This window comes from Falco punctatus (genome assembly GCF_963210335.1).
Source record: "Falco punctatus genome assembly, chromosome: Z".
Taxonomy (NCBI): domain Eukaryota; kingdom Metazoa; phylum Chordata; class Aves; order Falconiformes; family Falconidae; genus Falco; species Falco punctatus.
The window spans coordinates 86,497,142-86,509,594 of record NC_137586.1 but is presented as its reverse complement, the minus strand read 5'-3'; the positions used below and the strand labels follow the sequence as shown (position 1 = coordinate 86,509,594).

The 12,453-nt window shown below is 36.9% G+C and overlaps 1 long non-coding RNA gene across 1 annotated transcript; it reads right to left on the bottom strand.

The window, feature by feature from the left end:
* Nucleotides 1-398: 398 nt before the first annotated feature.
* Nucleotides 399-12,309, bottom strand: LOC308056741. Its single transcript, XR_013924952.1, has 3 exons — nt 7,433-12,309; nt 4,401-4,426; nt 399-596 (listed from the first exon to the last, which is right to left on the bottom strand). It is a non-coding gene; the product is annotated as an uncharacterized lncRNA (long non-coding RNA).
* Nucleotides 12,310-12,453: the final 144 nt, after the last annotated feature.

Genomic DNA, 12,453 nt, shown 5'->3' with positions numbered 1-12,453 from the left:
CTTAACCTTAAGCCTTAAATCTAAGACTTAACCCTAAGACTTTATCCTGACTCAGTCCTAAGACTTAACCATAAGACTTAACCTTAAGAATTAACCTAAAACTTAACCATTAGACCTGTCCCTAAGATTTAAAACTAAGAACAAATCCTAAGACCTAACCATAAGAATTAACTCTAAGATTTATCCTTAAGACTTAATGCTAGGACTTAACCTTAAGATTTAATCTTAAAACAGCCAGAAGACATAATCCTAATACCTAACCATAAGGCCTAACTCTAAGACTAAAGCCTAAGACTTAACTCTAAAACTGAACTCTATAAACTTATGCCAAAGACTTAACCCTAACACCTAAACTTAAGACTTAACCCTAAGACTTAATGCTAATACCTAACCCTAAGAGCTAACCTAAAGACCTAACCCTAGAGACTGAACTCAAATTCTTAACCCTAAGACTCAACCTTAAGACTTAACCCTTTGAATCTATCCCTAAGACCTAGCCCTAATACCTAGCCTAATGACATAACCGTAAGACTGAACCCTAAGACTTAAGCTAAAGACTTAACCTTAAAACTTAACACTAAGACTAAACTGTAAGACTTAGCCCTAAAACTTAATCCTACATATAACCTTAAGACTTAACCCTAAAACTTGACCCTAAGACTTAACCCTAAGACTCAACATTAAGACTTAACACTAAGACCTAACACTAAGACCTAAAATAATGACGTAACCAGAAGACTGAACCCTAAGACTTAAAATTGAGACTTAACCATAAGACTTAACGCTAAGACTTAACCCTAAGACCTAAACGTAAGACTTAGCCTTGAATCTTAACCCTATGACTTAAGCCTAAGACTTAACCCTAAGACTTAAACTTAAGACTTATACTTAAGACTTAAACCTAACACTCAATCCGTAAGACTTAACCCTGATGCTTAAACTTAAACTTAACCCTGAGACTTAATTCTAAGACTTAACCTTAAGACTTAACCCTAAGACTTAACCTTAAGACTTAACATTAAGACAAAACTCTGAGATGTAACCTTAAGACTGATGCCTAAGACTCTAACCCTAAGACTTCACCTTAAGACTTAACCATAAGACTTAACTCTAAGACTTAACTTTAAGACGTAACCCTAAGACTCAGCCTTAAGACAGAACCTTACCACTTAACCCTGGGACATAACCTTAAGACTTAACCTTAAGATTTACCGTTAAGACGTACCCCCAAGACTTAACCATAACACTTAATGCTGAGACTTAACCGTAAAACATATCCCCAAGACTTAACTCTAAGACTTAAGCCTAAGACTCAATCCATAAGATAAAACTTAAAAATTAACCTTAAGACTTAAACCTGAGGCTTAACCTTAAACTTAACACTGAGACTTAATCTTAAGACTCAAATTTAAGACTTGTCTCTAAGACTTAACCCTGAGACTTCAATCTCAGAATTAACCTTAAGACTTAACCCTAAGACTTAACCTTAAGACTTAACCCTGGGACTTAAGCCTAAGACTTAGCCGTGAGACTTAAATCTAAGACTTAACCTTAAGACTTAACCCTAAGACTTAACACTAAAACTTAACCTTAAGACATAACCATAAGACTCAACCGTAAGATTTAAACGTAAGCATAACCATAAGATTTAAACTTAAGATTTGACACTAAGAATTAACACTAAGATTTATCCCCAAGATTTAACCCTGAGACTTAAACCCCAGACTTAACCTTAAGACATAACCCTAAGACATAAACCTGAGACTTAAGCATAAGACTTAACCTTAAGATTTACCATTTTGACTTAACCCCAACACTTAATCATAAGACTTATCCTTAAGACTTCACCGTAAGACTTAACCCTAAGACTTAACGCTAAGGCTTAACCTTAAGGATCAACCTGAAGACTTAACCCTAAGACTTAAACTTAAGACTTATCCCTAAGACTTAACCCTGAGACTTAAACCTAAGACTTATCCTTAAAAATTAAGCCTAAGACTTAACCCTAAAACTTAACCTTAAGGCTAAACTTTAAGACTTGACGTTAAGACTTAAATTTAAGACTTAACCCTAAGACTTAAACTTAAGACTTATCCCTAAGACTTAACCCTGAGACTTAAACCTAAGACTTAATACCTAACCCTAAGATGTAACCTTAATATTTAAGATTAAGATTTAACCTTAAGACTTAAACCGAAGATATAACCGTAAGAATTAACCTTAAGACTTAACTTTAAGACTTAGCCCTATGACTCTAACCTTAGGACTCAACCCTGAGACTTAAACCTAAGACTTATCCATAAAAATCAAGCCTAAGACTTAACCCTAAAACTTAACCTTAAGGCTAAACCTTAAGACTTGACGTTAAGACTTAAATATAAGACTTAACACTAAGACTTAACCTTAAGATTTTACCCTAAGACTTAAGCCTAAGACTTAACCCTAAAGACTTAACTATAAGACTTAACCCTAAGTCTTAACCTTAAGACTTAACTTTAATATTCAAACTTAACACTCAACCTTAGGACTTAACCCTTAGACTTAACCTTATAACTTAACCCTAAGACATAACATTAAGAAGTAACCATAAGACATAACTCTAAGACTTAACCTGACACTTAACATTAAGACTTAACCCTAAGAAATAATCCTAAAACTTTAACCCTAAGGGTTAACATAATGACATCACCTTAAGACTTGACCCTAAGACTTCACCTTAAGACTTATCCCTAAGACTTAACCCTAAGACTTAATACCTAACCCTAATATGTAACCTTAATATTTAAGATTAAGATTTAACCTTAAGACTTAAACCTAAGATATAACTGTAAGAATTAACCTTAAGACTTAACTTTAAGACTTAACCCTATGACTCTAACCTTAGGACTCAACCCTGAGACTTAAACCTAAGACTTATCCTTAAAAATTAAGCCTAAGACTTAACCCTAAAACTTAACCTTAAGGCTAAACTTTAAGACTTGACGTTAAGACTTAAATTTAAGACTTAACCCTAAGACTTAAACTTAAGACTTATCCCTAAGACTTAACCCTGAGACTTAAACCTAAGACTTAATACCTAACCCTAAGATGTAACCTTAATATTTAAGATTAAGATTTAACCTTAAGACTTAAACCGAAGATATAACCGTAAGAATTAACCTTAAGACTTAACTTTAAGACTTAGCCCTATGACTCTAACCTTAGGACTCAACCCTGAGACTTAAACCTAAGACTTGTCCATAAAAATCAAGCCTAAGACTTAACCCTAAAACTTAACCTTAAGGCTAAACCTTAAGACTTGACGTTAAGACTTAAATATAAGACTTAACACTAAGACTTAACCTTAAGATTTTACCCTAAGACTTAAGCCTAAGACTTAACCCTAAAGACTTAACTGTAAGACTTAACCCTAAGTCTTAACCTTAAGACTTAACTTTAATATTCAAACTTAACACTCAACCTTAGGACTTAACCCTTAGACTTAACCTTATAACTTAACCCTAAGACATAACATTAAGAAGTAACCATAAGACATAACTCTAAGACTTAACCTGACACTTAACATTAAGACTTAACCCTAAGAAATAATCCTAAAACTTTAACCCTAAGGGTTAACATAATGACATCACCTTAAGACTTGACCCTAAGACTTCACCTTAAGACTTATCCCTAAGACTTAACCCTAAGACTTAATACCTAACCCTAATATGTAACCTTAATATTTAAGATTAAGATTTAACCTTAAGACTTAAACCTAAGATATAACTGTAAGAATTAACCTTAAGACTTAACTTTAAGACTTAACCCTATGACTCTAACCTTAGGACTCAACCCTGAGACTTAAACCTAAGACTTATCCTTAAAAATTAAGCCTAAGACTTAACCCTAAAACTTAACCTTAAGGCTAAACTTTAAGACTTGACGTTAAGACTTAAATTTAAGACTTAACCCTAAGACTTAACCTTAATATTTTACCCTAAGACTTAACGCAAAAGCTTAACCCTAAGACTTAAGCCTAAGACTTAATCCTAAAGAGTTAACTCTAAGACTTAACCCTAAGTCTTAACCTTAAGACTTAACTTTAATATTCAAACTTAACACTCAACCTTAGGACTTAAACCTTAGACTTAACTTTATAACTTACCCCTAATACATAACATTAAGAGGTAACCATAAGACATAACTCTAAGACTTAACCTGACACTTAACATTAAGACTTAACCCTAAGAAATAATCCTAAAACTTAACCCTACGGGTTACCATAATGACATCACCTTAAGACTTGATCCTAAGACTTCCCCTTAAGACTTATCCCTAAGACATAACCCTAAGACTTAACCTTAATAGTTTACCCTAAGACTTAAGTCTAAGACTTAACTCTAAAGACTTAAGCCTAAGACTTAACCCTAAAGACTTAACTCTAAGACTTAACCCTAAGTCTTAACCTTAAGACTTAACTTTAATATTCAAACTTAACACTTACCCTTAGGACTTAAACCTTACACTTAACCTTATAACTTAAACCTAAGACATAACATTAAGAGGTAACCATAAGACATATCTCTAAGACTTAACCTGACACTTAACATCAAGACTTAACCCTAAGAAATAATCCTAAAACTTAACCCTACGGGTTACCATAATGACATCACCTTAAGACTTATCCCTAAGACATAACCCTAAGACTTAACCTTAATATTTTACCCTAAGACTTAACGCGAAAGCTTAAGCCTAAGACTTAACCCTAAAGACTTAACTCTAAGACTTAACCCTAAGTCTTATCGTTAAGACTTAACTTTAATATTCAAACTTAACACTCAACCTTAGGACTTAAACCTTAGACTTAACCTTATAACTTACCCCTAATACATAACATTAAGAGGTAACCATAAGACATAACTTTAAGACTTAACCTGACACTTAACATCAAGACTTAACCCTAAGAAATAATCCTAAAACTTAACCCTACGGGTTACCATAATGACATCACCTTAAGACTTGATCCTAAGACTTCACCTTAAGACTTATCCCTAAGACATAACCCCTAAGACTTAAATTTAGGACTTAACCATAAGACTTAACCCTAAGACTTCATACTAATACTTAAACTAAGACTTAACCCTGAGACTTAACCTTAAGACTTAACCCTAAGATTTAACTTTAAGACTTAACCCTAAGACTTATCCCCAAGACTTAACCTTAAGCCTTATTATTAAGACTTAAATTTAAGACTGAATCTTAAGACATAATACTGGGGCTTAACCTTAAGACTTATCCCTAAGATTTAACCCTGAGAATTTAATATAAGACTGAACCTTAGGACGTAACCCTAAGACTTAACACTATAACCTAACCGAAGACAACACTGAGACTTAAATTTAAGACTGAACTTTAAGACTTAACCCTAAGATTTAAACTTGAGAATTAAACATAACTCTTAACCCTGACACTTAACCCTAAGACGTATCCCAAAGACTTAAACTTAAGACTTAACCCTAAGACTCAAAGCCTAGGACTTAAGATTTAACCTTAAGACTTAACACAAAGACTTAACCTTAAGACATAACCAGAACACTTTAAATTTAAGACTTAACCGTACGACTTAACCTTAAGGTTTAACCCTAAGACTTAAATTTAAGACTTATCCTTAAGACTTAACCCTAAGTCTTAAATTTAGGTCTTAACCCTAAGACTTAACCCTGAGACTTAAACCTACGACTTAACCCTAAGACATAACCCTGAGTCTTAACCTTAAGACTTAACCCTTTAACCCTTAGGACTGATCCCTAAGTCTTAACCCTGAGACTACAGCTTTTAAAACATAACCTTAAGACTTAACCCTAAGACTTAACCTTAAGACAGAACCTAACGACTTAACCCTGGGTCGTAAGCCTAAGACTTAGCCGTGAGACTTAAATCTAAGACTTAACCTTAAGACTTAACCCTAAGACTTAACACTAAAACTTAACCTTAAGACATAACCATAAGACTCAACCATAAGATTTAAACGTAAGCATAACCAAAAGATTTAAACTTAAGATTTGACACTAAGAATTAACACTAAGATTTATCCCCAAGACTTAACCTTAAGACATAACCCTAACACATAAACCTGAGACTTTGGCATAAGACTTAACCTTAAGATTTACCATTTTGACTTAACCCCAACACTTAATCATAAGACTTATCCTTAAGACTTCACCGTAAGACTTAACCCTAAGACTTAACGCTAAGGCTTAACCTTAAGGATCAACCTGAAGACTTAACCCTAAGACTTAAACTTAAGACTTATCCCTGAGACTTAAACCTAAGACTTAATACCTAACCCTAAGATGTAACCTTAATATTTAAGATTAAGATTTAACCTTAAGACTTAAACCGAAGATATAACCGTAAGAATTAACCTTAAGACTTAACTTTAAGACTTAGCCCTATGACTCTAACCTTAGGACTCAACCCTGAGACTTAAACCTAAGACTTGTCCATAAAAATCAAGCCTAAGACTTAACCCTAAAACTTAACCTTAAGGCTAAACCTTAAGACTTGACGTTAAGACTTAAATATAAGACTTAACACTAAGACTTAACCTTAAGATTTTACCCTAAGACTTAAGCCTAAGACTTAACCCTAAAGACTTAACTGTAAGACTTAACCCTAAGTCTTAACCTTAAGACTTAACTTTAATATTCAAACTTAACACTCAACCTTAGGACTTAAACCTTAGACTTAACCTTATAACTTAACCCTAAGACATAACATTAAGAGGTAACCATAAGACATAACCCTAAGACATAAACCTGAGACTTTGGCATAAGACTTAACCTTAAGATTTACCATTTTGACTTAATCTTAACCCTGAGATTTACTTTGAGACTTAACCTTAAGTCTTATCCCCAAGACTTCAAATTAAGACTTAAACTTATGATTTAACCGTAAGACTAAACCCTGAGATTAAATCTTAAGTCTTTAACCCTAAGATTTAATAATAATACTTAACCTTAAGACAAAACCCTAAGACTTAACCCTAAGACATAAACCTAAGACGTAAACTTAAAGACGTAACTATAAGTCTTATCCTTAAGACTTAACCAGGAGACTTAAATCTAAGACTTAATCTTAAGTCTCAACCCTAAACTTAACCCTAAGACTTAACCCTAAGATTTAACCATAAATTTCACCTTAAGACTTAACCTTTAAGATTTAACCTTAAGACTTAACCCTAAGACATAACCCTGAGACTTAACATTGAAACTTAGCCTTGAAACTTAACCCTGAGACTTAACCGTAAGAATTATCCCCAAGACTTAACCCTAAGACTTAAACTACAGACTTAACCTTTAAGACCTAACCCTGACTCAACCTTAAGATTCAACCTTAAGTGTTAACCCTGAGATTAACCTTGAGACTTAAACCTGAGATTAAACCGTAAGACTTTAACCCTAAGTCTTAAACTTAAGACTTTAACTTAAGACGTAACCCTGAGATTTAATCTTAAAACTTTAACCCTAAGACTTAACCCTAGGACTTAACCCTAAAACTTAACCCTAAGACTTCACTGTAGGACAAGGCCTCAAGGACAGGAGTCCAAGTACTGATAGCCTGATGAATAGAGACTTGTTAGAACTTGTAGGGCACAAGCCCTGGGAACCAAGGAACAAGCTAACTGCAGACCCCTGAGCCGTTACAGCTGAGGAGGCAGCCAGACGGACAGAGAAACAAGTAGCCGGATAAGGGAACGGATGGCGCCGATATGTAACTTTGTTAATCAAGAAAGCCGCATAGAAAGAAACTCCCTAACTTTGGAATAGAAACTGTTGCTATGTCAAGGTAAACTAATAAGTTCCTATTATTTTAACGGTGTGCCTTAAATATCAACCAGTGTTTTTTATGCTTAAGATTTAAGCAATCAGTGTGTAATATGTAGAAGGTAGAAACGTATGCAAGTGTAAGAAAATCACTAATAAACCGACAACTTGCTTGCATCAAGCTGCGTCCTGTCTCTTCATTTGCCGCACTTCACCTTAAAATTTAAACCTAAGCCTGAACCCTAAGCCTGAACCCTAAGACTTAACCCTAAGACTTAACCTTAAGACTTAACCTTAAAACTTAACCTTAAGACTTAACCCTATAACATAACTCTGAGTCTTAACCCTAAGACTTAACCTTAAGACTTAACTCTAAGACTGAACCTTAAGACTAAACCTTAAGACATATCCCTGAGGCTTAACATTGAGCCTTATACTTGAGACTTCACCCTAAGACTTAACCCTGAGATTTAATCTTAAGACTTTAACCTTAAGACATAACCCTAAGACTTAACCCTGTCTTAACCTTAAAACTTAACCCTAGGACTTCACCCTAAAACTTAACCCTAAGACTTAAACCTTAAGATTTAACCTTAAGTCTTAACCCTAAGACATATGCCCTACAGAATAGGTTTTGTATTTGATGTTTTTTATATAAGTATTGCACTGATGACATGAATGAGAGTGGTATAAAAGCAGGAACCGTCCAATACACGAGGGCTGAGAAATGAAGATGCAGACAAGTGAAGTGGTTGGGGTTGGATTTATATGAAGCTTCTACAGAGGGGAAAAAATAGTTTCTTGTGGAAGAAGGGTTCGCCGGAGTCAAGATGACGCTCAATATGAGTTATGCATCTTGCTCAACTTTATTAGTTTCTAACACTACTTATATAGAACCGATACACATGCACATTCCTAAAGCAGAAATATAATTGGTTAGTAGTCTCTAAACGCGCACGGTTCTCACACCCCTAATTATCATGACTAAAATAAGCATTCTATCCATGTAGCTAATTGTGTTGCTGTGCTTCAGCCTTGTAGTTTGTTACTCCCTATTTTCCCATACCGCTCCCTATCTTTCTTGGCCTTGCACCTGCTTTCCCAGCAGCTGTAGCTTGTTACAGCCACGGCCTGTTGGCACAACATAATTACTTGGTCTCAGGATTCGAGAATAGCTCAAGGCTACCTTTCTTGTTAACTTCAGCACAGCAACTTCAGTACAATTCTGATTACAGGCCTGTTCTAATACCAGGCCTGGATTGTGCAGATCTTCAGAGATTCTAAGGCCACGCTTCTGCAGCCATTCTTCTACAATTCCCCCTTTTTTCTTTTGCACAAGCCAGGCCTGATTGGTTATGTTAAAAACTACTCTCTTTAAACAAGAAAAAGCACAGCTAAAAACTAAAAGCATTACAATAATGATTATGTCAAAGCGTATTCCTTCTGTCAATAATGTCTTTAACCAGCCTGTTATCCCCAGTCCTCTCAACCATTCATCAAAGGGATTATCATCAGCAAGAATATGCTTCATGTTTCCCTGTAGTTGTGACAACTTCTTGTGCATAGAGATGGAATGATCGGAAAAGTTCACACAACACATCCCTTCAAAATCCTCACAACCGTGTCCATGTGCTCATAACAAAAAATCTACTGCAGCTCTATTTTGTAATGTAGCATGCCTAACACTATCTACGTCAAGCGATAACGAACTTAAAATCTGCGATGTAAGATTAAATTGCTTCTCTCCCCAACATACTAACCTTCGTATATTCTTAGTGTTTAATGCAGTCATTGCTTCTGGCATAAATATGGAGGCTAAGACATTTGCTGTTACAGACTGCAGATCGACTCGGTCATTACATGTTTCATCAAAGGTGCGCAGTGCCCTCCGTGATCTATGAAATTGTGGAGTCATTTTCAATAAGCCTTTCATACGTGGAGCAAACAAAGTTAAACGCCCTAAATAACATGGTCCACCGACAGGATTCAAAGGAATCCCTGGCCATGCTCTATCTCCACATATCAAAAAGACTCCCTGTGGCACGTGATAGCCCCCTGATACATTTACATGTAAGCCTCCAGCTTTCCGTTCACCCCAATTAGGTGAACCAGTTAAATTTTGAAACCTTGTATCAAACTCCCACTCATTTTGATGTGCTAGCCACAATCGCCACGGTTCACCAAACTAAATTACTCCAGTGCCATTTACAGCTTGAAGTGGTGGTACCGTGTCCTCGCATTCTGGCATTCCCGTTGTGGTCACGTTAACGTATTTAATGGGCGTAATGCTACCTAATAGGTCTAACTCCTGAAATGGCAAATGATATGGTCGATTCAAATTCTCAATAACCGTTTTCTGCCACGCTGCATTACGCATAGAAGGCCAAACAAATTGCCCATTCAGATTCATACATGTACCATTCTGACTGGAAGTCAGATCCACTGTTTTAACATTTCAAAAAACCATCAAAATTTGTTTCATTCTCTTGCAGGGGAATACCAATTAAACAAGTTCTAAAGGGGTTGTCTGCTTGCTGCAAACTTAAACAAAAGTCTGTTACCCCTGTAATATTCGCCCACGTCACCCATATGTTTGTTCTAGGCAAGATGTTAAAAGTACTTTGGCCAATGGGTAAAAAAGTCATCAAGACCGTAAACCAAGTCCACCCCTTAAACATGTTTAGTCCTACAATTTCCACCTTTTTTTTTTTTTTCATTCCACCCCACAAATCTGTGCTTTCACAGCTTCTGACGATGTATACTGTCTCCAATCAGCATGGTATTACACTAGTCGTATGCTTTCTCTTGTTTCATGCCCAGTTACTAATCAAACACATACATTCTTTACACCATTTACATTTAAGCTTTGGCTTACAGAACCGTTTTACCCCACATAGCATACATCGGCACAATACCCACGGGTTACATCCGTTACAACATAGACAGTTTATTCCGTCTGCTTGCTCTGAGTCTTCTCTTCTGTCTTCTGATCTTGACATACAGGTCGCACAAACTTGCTAGGGACCCATATAGGTCCTTTACCTGTGGAGATACAAAAATAACCTCTACCGATAAATAACACCGGATTAGGTCCTTCCCATACACCTGAACCCCTATTTTTATACAGAACATTCAAACCAGGAACTGTAGTTGTTTGGTTCCCTCGTGCTGTTTGGTGATGTATAACAACAGGTGGTCCCTCTCTATCCTCCGTAAGGGATAGTTTAAGGTAAACAACACCTTAGTCAACCGTTTAGTTACGTCTATGTCCTGCAATACTTTCTGTCTCTGAAGATAATCCTTCAGGGTACGGTTTGCCCTTTCAACAACTGCTTTCAGTTCTAAGGTTTGAAGGTTGTCCCGTGGTTCACCGGTGATCACTTGTTTCTGCCACTGATAATCGGATTGCCAAACACACACAGCCTTCTTCATCTTTTGTCCTGCATCTGTAAACACCGTTGGCCCTTCAGCTGGTCTTTTTGAGCGTAACGGTCTCGCAATCCACTGATAATGTTCTAACATCTTCCAGAGAGGTCCTTTTGGCCGGTTGTTGTGTACAACACCTGTATAACCCATCAAGGCTTCCTGTATGGCTGTTGAATGTCTCAGAAGCCACTCATAATCATCACCACGGACTGGAATACTGATATCTGCTGGTTCAGTCCCATCAATTTCAACAATCCTGTCTCTTCCTTTTCTCACCAAGGCCGCTACTGCTTCAGGGCGACTTAAAATACGATGTCTGCGTTGCAATGGCAAAAACAACCACTCTAAAATGATCGACGTATTTTCCCTCTTTTTCTTTTGCCATTGCAAAATAAGGGCAAAAGGTGAAGTGGCAACATTACAAACCAAAAAAGATAACGGATGATTCACCATCCGGTGACCACACCAGCCAGTCTGAATCTTGCGGGATACAACACCTAGGGCAGCCGCTGTTCTGGTGAACAAGTTCGAGGACTGTTGGCTTTGGTGCCATGCAACCAGGATTGGAACGGCTGCAAATCATCATTAGTGAGTGTCATCAGGGTGTAAGGGAATCATGAAAAAGACAGAAAAAGTCTTTCAAGTCTATCACAACAATTTGCAAAATCATCATAAAAGGTGGAAGAGCAGGTTGCAACACTCCCATCACTAAAATCTGATCATTAATCTTCCATAAATCATGTCCCAGTCATGTGCATCAAAATTATTAATCAGTACTGGACAAGCTAACGAGCTGGTCACCTGCCATTCTCCCTCCAAAATAGCATCACGAGTAATACCAGACCAACACTGTAGAATTGGATCTTTTCTCGAGTTCAGCATCGGTGGGGTAGTTGGGCTAACTGGAGGAATTACAGGTATTGAAGTAGTAGGCAGGTTCATTTTAACTCGCTTTACCAAGTTTCTTAATTTATCTATTGCCTCCTGTAGGGATTTCTCTGTACTGTTATCACAAGGCTTCTCCCCGCCTTCCTCCCCAGACCCGTCCGATGACGTTCCAGGCCGAGGGGGTACATCACCGCACGGCGCCGCTGCCCGCCCTGACGTGACCTACGCGCTGCCGCCACCCGCCCTTTCGGCCTTGCTCCACCCACAGCTCCGATTGGTGCAGCAGGACTCGCTGCCCCGCCCTCCTGGGGGGGCTCGGCAGCCTCTTCCGGGT